This window comes from Crocodylus porosus, unplaced genomic scaffold (assembly GCF_001723895.1).
Source record: "Crocodylus porosus isolate Cpor-Errol unplaced genomic scaffold, CroPor_comp1, whole genome shotgun sequence".
Taxonomy (NCBI): domain Eukaryota; kingdom Metazoa; phylum Chordata; order Crocodylia; family Crocodylidae; genus Crocodylus; species Crocodylus porosus.
The window spans coordinates 2928113-2934807 of NW_017728907.1; positions in this window are offsets into that span (position 1 = coordinate 2928113).

Here is a 6695-nt window from a genome sequence, read left to right on the forward strand (position 1 = left end):
CCCCCTAGAGTAGTACAGGGGGTGCATTAAACATAATCCTCCAATAATTAGTTCTATACATGGAAAATTACTTCATATTTTTAAGCTTCTGATATTCCTGAAGAGTGAAGGGGCAGTGCCAGAAGATGGGAGCGTGTCTGTTACATAGTCTGTGACATATTTCTTGAGAGACGAGAGGTAATAAGTATTAGAAGCCAGAAGTGAGCATTTTGGGATCACCTGCATCAGATAATGAATGTTTATCCAAAAAAGGCCTCCTGTAGTTTCAAATATTTGGCTCTTATAATGTTTATTCTTTGCCCAAAACACCAGAAAGGGAAAAAACATTGTTTATATAAACACAATAAAAAACTTAAAATTCAGGATCTAACCCAATAGAAATGGAAAGAGGATAGGAAAAGGGAGAAGGTAAATACAGGTCCAAAAAAGATAGAAGGCAATCAGGTTGGTCAGGCATGACTTGCCTTGGGGGAATCCATGGTGATTCTTCCTAATCACCTTTTTCTCCTCCAAGAATCCATTGCTAAGCACTGGGAGGAGAAGAAGGTAATTAGGAACAGTCAGCTGGGATTCACCAGGAACAAGTCATGCCTGACCAACCTGGTTGCCTTCTATGATGAGGCAACTGGCTCTCTGATTTTACCAAGGCTTCCAATATGGTCTTCCACAACGTTCTCACAGACAAGCTAAGGGAGTACGGGCTGGACAAATGGACTGTAAGGTGGATAGAAAACTGGCTGGAGCATTGGTTTCCGAGGGTAGTAATCAATGGCTCGGTGTCTAGTTGGCAGCTAGTATCAAGTACTCCAGGGGTTGGTCCTAGGGCTGGTTTTGTTCAATGTCTTCTTCAACAACCTGGAAGATAGCATAAAGTTCACCCTCAGAGTTTGCAGATGACACCAAGCTGGGGGGAGTACTAGATACGCTGGAGGGTAGGGCTAGGATTCAGAGTGACTGGGACAAAAGGAATCTCATGAAGTTCAACAAGGACAAATGTAAAGTCCTGCACTTAAGCCAGAACAGTCCCAGGCACCAATACAGGCTGGGGGCTGACTGGCTGGGCAGCAGCTCTGCAGAAAAGAACCTGGGGGTTACAGTGAACAATAAGCTGACTATGAGCCAGCAGTGTGCCCTTGTTGCCAAGGCTAATGGCATACTGAGCTACATTGGTATGTGTGTTGCAAGTAGGTAAAGGGAAGTGATTATTCCCTTCTATTCAGCACTGTTGAGGCCACATCTGGAATACCGTGTTCAGTTTTGGACCACCCACTACAGAAGGGATGTGGACACACTGGAGAGAGTCCAGCAGAGGGCAAGAAAAATGGTTTGGGAGCTGAGGCACATGACTTATGAGGACACGCTGAGGGAACTGAGCTTATTCAGTCTAGAGAAGATGGAGTGGGAGTTAATAGCAGCCTTCAACTACCAGAAGGGGGGTTCAAAAGAGGATGGAACAAGACTGTTCTCAGTGGTGGCAGATGACAAAACAAGGAGCAATGGTCTCAAGTTGCAGCAAGAGAAGTTTAGGTTAGATATTAGGAAAAAAATTCTCACTGGGATGGTTAGTAAAACACTGGAACAGGTTATCCAGAGGGGCAGCGGAATCTCCATCCTTGGAGGTTTTCAAGACCTGGCTAGACAAAGCTTTGGCTAGGATGATCTAGTTGGGGCTGGTCCTGCTTTGAGCAGGGGGATTGGACTAGATGACTGAGGTCCCTTCCAACCCGAATTTTCTATGATTTCTATGATATATTTAAGGCCTCTGGCAGATGTTAAAATAATGGCGTGAGTGGGCTCTGAAGTTTATGCCCCGTCCCCCAAATCATACGTTTTGCTAGATCAGACTTGCATGACAGGACATGCAATATTTGGGGTAGAGCATAAAATTCCTCAGATCCTAACTGCACTGCTGCAGAACTGCAGGTGATTGTTGGCACCAGTCCCAGACAATATCAGGTCTGATTCTAGACCTGAGATTGTTCTGGCCCCTACCAATAATCAGGCAACAAAAGAGCCAGAAACTAGCTGAATGCATGCCATGCTGCAGTTTATGGTGCAATTAACACTTTAAATCGGGCCATAAACATAATATCTGGGAAAGCCCAAAATTCTGCCTGGGGACAGATCTAGTTGCTTCTTAAGCATGGAGAAAGAGGACCTGAAACCAATGATATGCTGTATATTGCTCTGATCCTGTAATACCTTGTTCTCTCTCCAGTATACTATATTTACTCAAAACCAACAAAAAGTCCCCCATATTCGATTCTAGTACAAAGCGGGGGGGAGGAGATGGGGGGGTGGAAGAGGTTGTTGCAGCAGGTCCAACCCTGATTCGGAGTCAGAGATGCTGTCTGCCCCGGCTCACCCATCTGCCCTCCAACCCTATTGTCTCTTATTCCAATTAATAATGACCTAATTGTAAAGTGTTAACAGCCAAATTCTGCCCAGCTTCTATACAGGAATGCTGTGGAGAAAGGTGAAGGGCACCTTGATCATCATGAAGCACATGTAACTTTCAAGCAGAATTGCTGTCCTGTTCCAGTCTCATGGGAATGCTCAGCAGCATAGAGAAGGTAGAATCATGGCTCTGCAACCCTCCCCCCTCCAACCCCTGCTGAGGTGGGTGGTCATAAAAGAAGCAGTGAACTACAGATGACCTTGAGCAAACCTTCTGCTGCAGTGTGACTTCATGCTTCCCATGCTTTACTGTACACCTAATGGGCACAAAGAACCCTCAATCTTACAGTTTAGTCTTCATGTGGACTACAATTTGAAACAGATGGGATAAAAGGCCATTTGTTTTCCATCAGATCAAACAGATGAAAAATGATCAATGAATTAACCACACTGATATCACATTCCAATAACTTAACAGCTCCTTTGACATAATCTCAGATACACGAGGTTTACAAAAGTTTAATTAAAGCATTTCATTCAACTGCATTCACAGTGTGCTGACACAAAGCAGCCTAGCAACAGTCTTATACAGTCATTCCAGTTCCAAAGACACTTGCCATATCGCATCTCAATTTTTAAAGCTCACCAGGATGAAAAGATGATTCTTATTATAGTGTTAATAGAAACTGTATGCATGGAAGAGTCTCATAAAAGGTCTATTACTGTATTTATTCAACACTTTCAGCACTAAAATAGTGGTGAAATGTTTAATATAGGTTAATTTTGTTGAATTTTTCAGTCCTGTAATCTACTGATTTTAACAGTCACTGCATCTCTTTTCTAAAGTCTCTCTCTCTCTCTAAGATTCTCTAAGCATTTCAAGAACTACAACCAACAGCCAAGTACTACAACTGATATGCAGACACATCAACCTGACTGGTGGGGTGGTGGGAATATATCCAGGACTCTGTGGGAAGCCCTTACTCTTATGAAAACTGGAACTTGCCTGACATGCTCACTCTGCAGGAAACTTGATTTTAAAAGCATTTATTCAAATGGGGAAAAAACAGTTTGCACTGCTTCTCCTTGACTTAGGAAAGCAGATGTCTTTGGTGACATCGCTAAATGAGGGCCAACACAGCATCAAATAATTGACTAATAATGACTAAAAGAGTAATCAACATGGTTTACGCTATCCAACTGTAAAGGAAAAGCATGTTGTTTTCTACCTGCAGCATTCGTCACTTGCCACAAAAAGCAGCATTTCTTTGACACTCATTCAACATGGCATAACCTGATGTGCACTGACAAGGAAACACACAAAAAAAAATTTCCAGTGAGCACTGAATAGCAGCAGATAATTAACCACAAAAAGCATAGACAGCACTTGATAGCTGCCTGTGGGGAAGAGATTTCTCTACACCAGGTCTCCAATAAAATGAAAGCTAAAATTTAAAAACAAAAAACCCTTGCATTTCCTCCAAGTATATAATCTTTAAAGATATTCCTCAGAAAATGTACTTAACTGCCAAAGATCCAAGTAGAGGTTGTCTGTTCTTTACAGAGTCTATTTAGTATCTTTACCCACAGAGTTAAACAAACATTTTTAGTCTTTTTCCACAAATCAAAAAAGGGGATGGGGGAAAGGGATGCATGGTCCCATTTGCCACTAGTCACCACTATGACTGGGTCTGAATTTTAGGATCCCCACAGTGACTCCAAGGCAGTGAGTCACCCTGGAGCTTGGGACAGTGGAGAGGGAAGGAAGGATGGGGCACCCATGATCCTTGCTGAGGTGGGGGGGGTGGAACATCTAGGTGCTTGGGGGGGGAAGGGGAGGGGTTGTGCCAATACTCAGGATAGAGCCGGAAAAGTGGTCAGCTACTTTCAATAACTGAGGATGACCCTGAAAGATAAATAGGGCAGTGTGACTATGACAGATTTATCCTTTCACATGCTGACTGATAGGCTGTAAAATGCCCAGGGCTGGGGGCTGGGTACCTCTGGTCTGCACACAAGGACAGGAGGGAGGGAAGGGGGGGGGGAGGAGGGGGTGATCTACCAAGTGCTGAATGAAAAAAATAAGAAATTAGCAACCTGGGATCTGTGCTTTAAGCAGTTAGGGCTGGGGTGTTTCACTGCCTTCCACCCTGTCTAGTCCACTTTCATGGTCTTCCACCACAACAGCCTGGTTATAGGTTCTGAGGGGATGGCCTGTAGAGGTCACAAAAGGGGAGGAGGGGTTGGGTCCAGTAGGCTTCGACTAAAAAAGCCTTGCGCAGAGGGCTTCAGGCCATTGTGGCATCCTCATCCATAGATGCCACCCACACACAGCCATCACCCAGCCTCCCCGGGGGGGTTGCATTTCCCTCAGTGCCTGGGTTGTTCTCCCAGCCGTGTAGCATGAGATAGAGCTGTATCTATCCAGGCAGAGGGCTCTGGTTGATCAGCGCCAGAACTATCACCAGAATCGGCAACTGGAGTGGATGCAGGTGCTGTGTGGCCCAGTCCTAAGTCTCTGCCCTACCACCTCTACACTTGCCAGAGGCCAACCACCCTCACCCTCACCAGCTCCTGCTCAGTGGTTGGGTCCATGCTGAGTTCCAGGTCACTGGGGTGCTTGGGTCTGGCCTTTGAAATGAGGGGTCCATGTGGCCGTGTCTGATTCAGGGGGGTGTCAGGGTTCTTGGCTTAGTGTGTATCAGGGTCCAGATCCATGGGGTTATACCCAATCCTCAGATTGTAGGGCTCCCAGCTGGGTGTGCAAGTGCCAGGAGCCAAGGTGATGGGGGCTCTTGGTGTTCTCCTGGCTTCAGTGTTCAAGTCTGAGTATAAGCTGTGGGGTAATCAACCAGAAAATGAACATGAGCCAACAGTGTAATGAAGCCACAAGCAGGACAAATAGAACTCTGGCGTGCATCACGCAATGTATTGCCAATAGACATTGGTGAGGCCACAGCTGGAGTACTGTGTTTAGTTCTGGGCACTGCACTTCAAGAAGGATGTGGATAAGCTCAAGAAGGTACAAAGAAGGGCCACCCATATGATTAGGGGCCTGGAAGATAGGCCCTATGAGGAGAGACTCCAGGAACTGGATCTGTTCAGTCTGAGCAAGAGAAGACTGAGAAGTGACTTGATAGCCACACTTCCATGAGAGAGGCATCCTGGGAAGAGATGCTCTTCATCTCTCCTCTAAAGGTGAAAGTCTGTTCTCTTACAGGTTGAGAGGTTTGAAGGAGATCAGGTTGGCTGATCTCCTCCAAAGGGCTTTAAACTAGGTTTGTCGGGGGACAGGGAAGCAGAGGATAAGGAGAACCTAGGATCAGAGAGCCACAAGCAATGCACTGGATCAGCCCAGGTAAGCACTAAGGGACCCAATAGACATCAGGACAGGAGGGTACCAAGGGCACCCACTGGGGGGCCTAAATATCTCAACACTAATGCTAGAAGCACGGGGAAGAAGCAGGAGGAACTGGCACTCCTGCTTGCAAGCAACAACTTCAACCTGGTTGGACTAACCAAAATCCAGTGGGACCCTACTCACAATTGGGCAGCAAGCATTGAGGGTTACAGGTTGTACAGATGGGATAGAGTGGGGAAAAAAGGAGGGTGGGGGATGTTGCTCTCTATGTTAAGGAAGAATATACATCCTCTATAATCAAGATGGGATCAGAGGAGGGCAAAACCGAGGTACTGTGGGTCAGGATGTAAGGGGGCAGGGGGGAAGGGACTTGGTAGTGGGGATCTACTATAGATAGCCACACCGGGAGAATGAACTAAACCTGGAATTCCCCAGACAGCTCTCAGAGGCCGTACAGTTGAGAGATATGGTTGTCAAGGGTGACCTAAACTACCCTGACATCTGCTGAAAGGAGCAGTCAGCCAAATCTAACTACTCACATAGGGTCTTAACCTCCACCTAACGCAGGAGGTATATAATCCGCCTTGCTGGATTTGGTGTTAGCTACAGGGGATGACCTGGTGGGGAATCTGCAGGTACAAGGTAACCTAGGAGATAGTGACCATCAATTGATTGAATTCACTATCCAGCAAAGGGTGGGTAAACCAGCAGTACTGAAGTGCTAGACTTCAGAACGGCTACCTTCAGTGCACTCAGGAGATTAGTTAGTGAAGGGTGGTCATTCCTCAGGGGAGTGATTCTACAGGCGCAGAAGGAGACAATCCCATTGCACATAAAAGTGAGCAAAGGGGCCAAGAAGCCCTCTTGGCTGAACAGGGAAGTCTAAGAAAGCCTAAGGGCAAAGAAAAAGGTATACAAGCTATGGAAACAGGGGGTA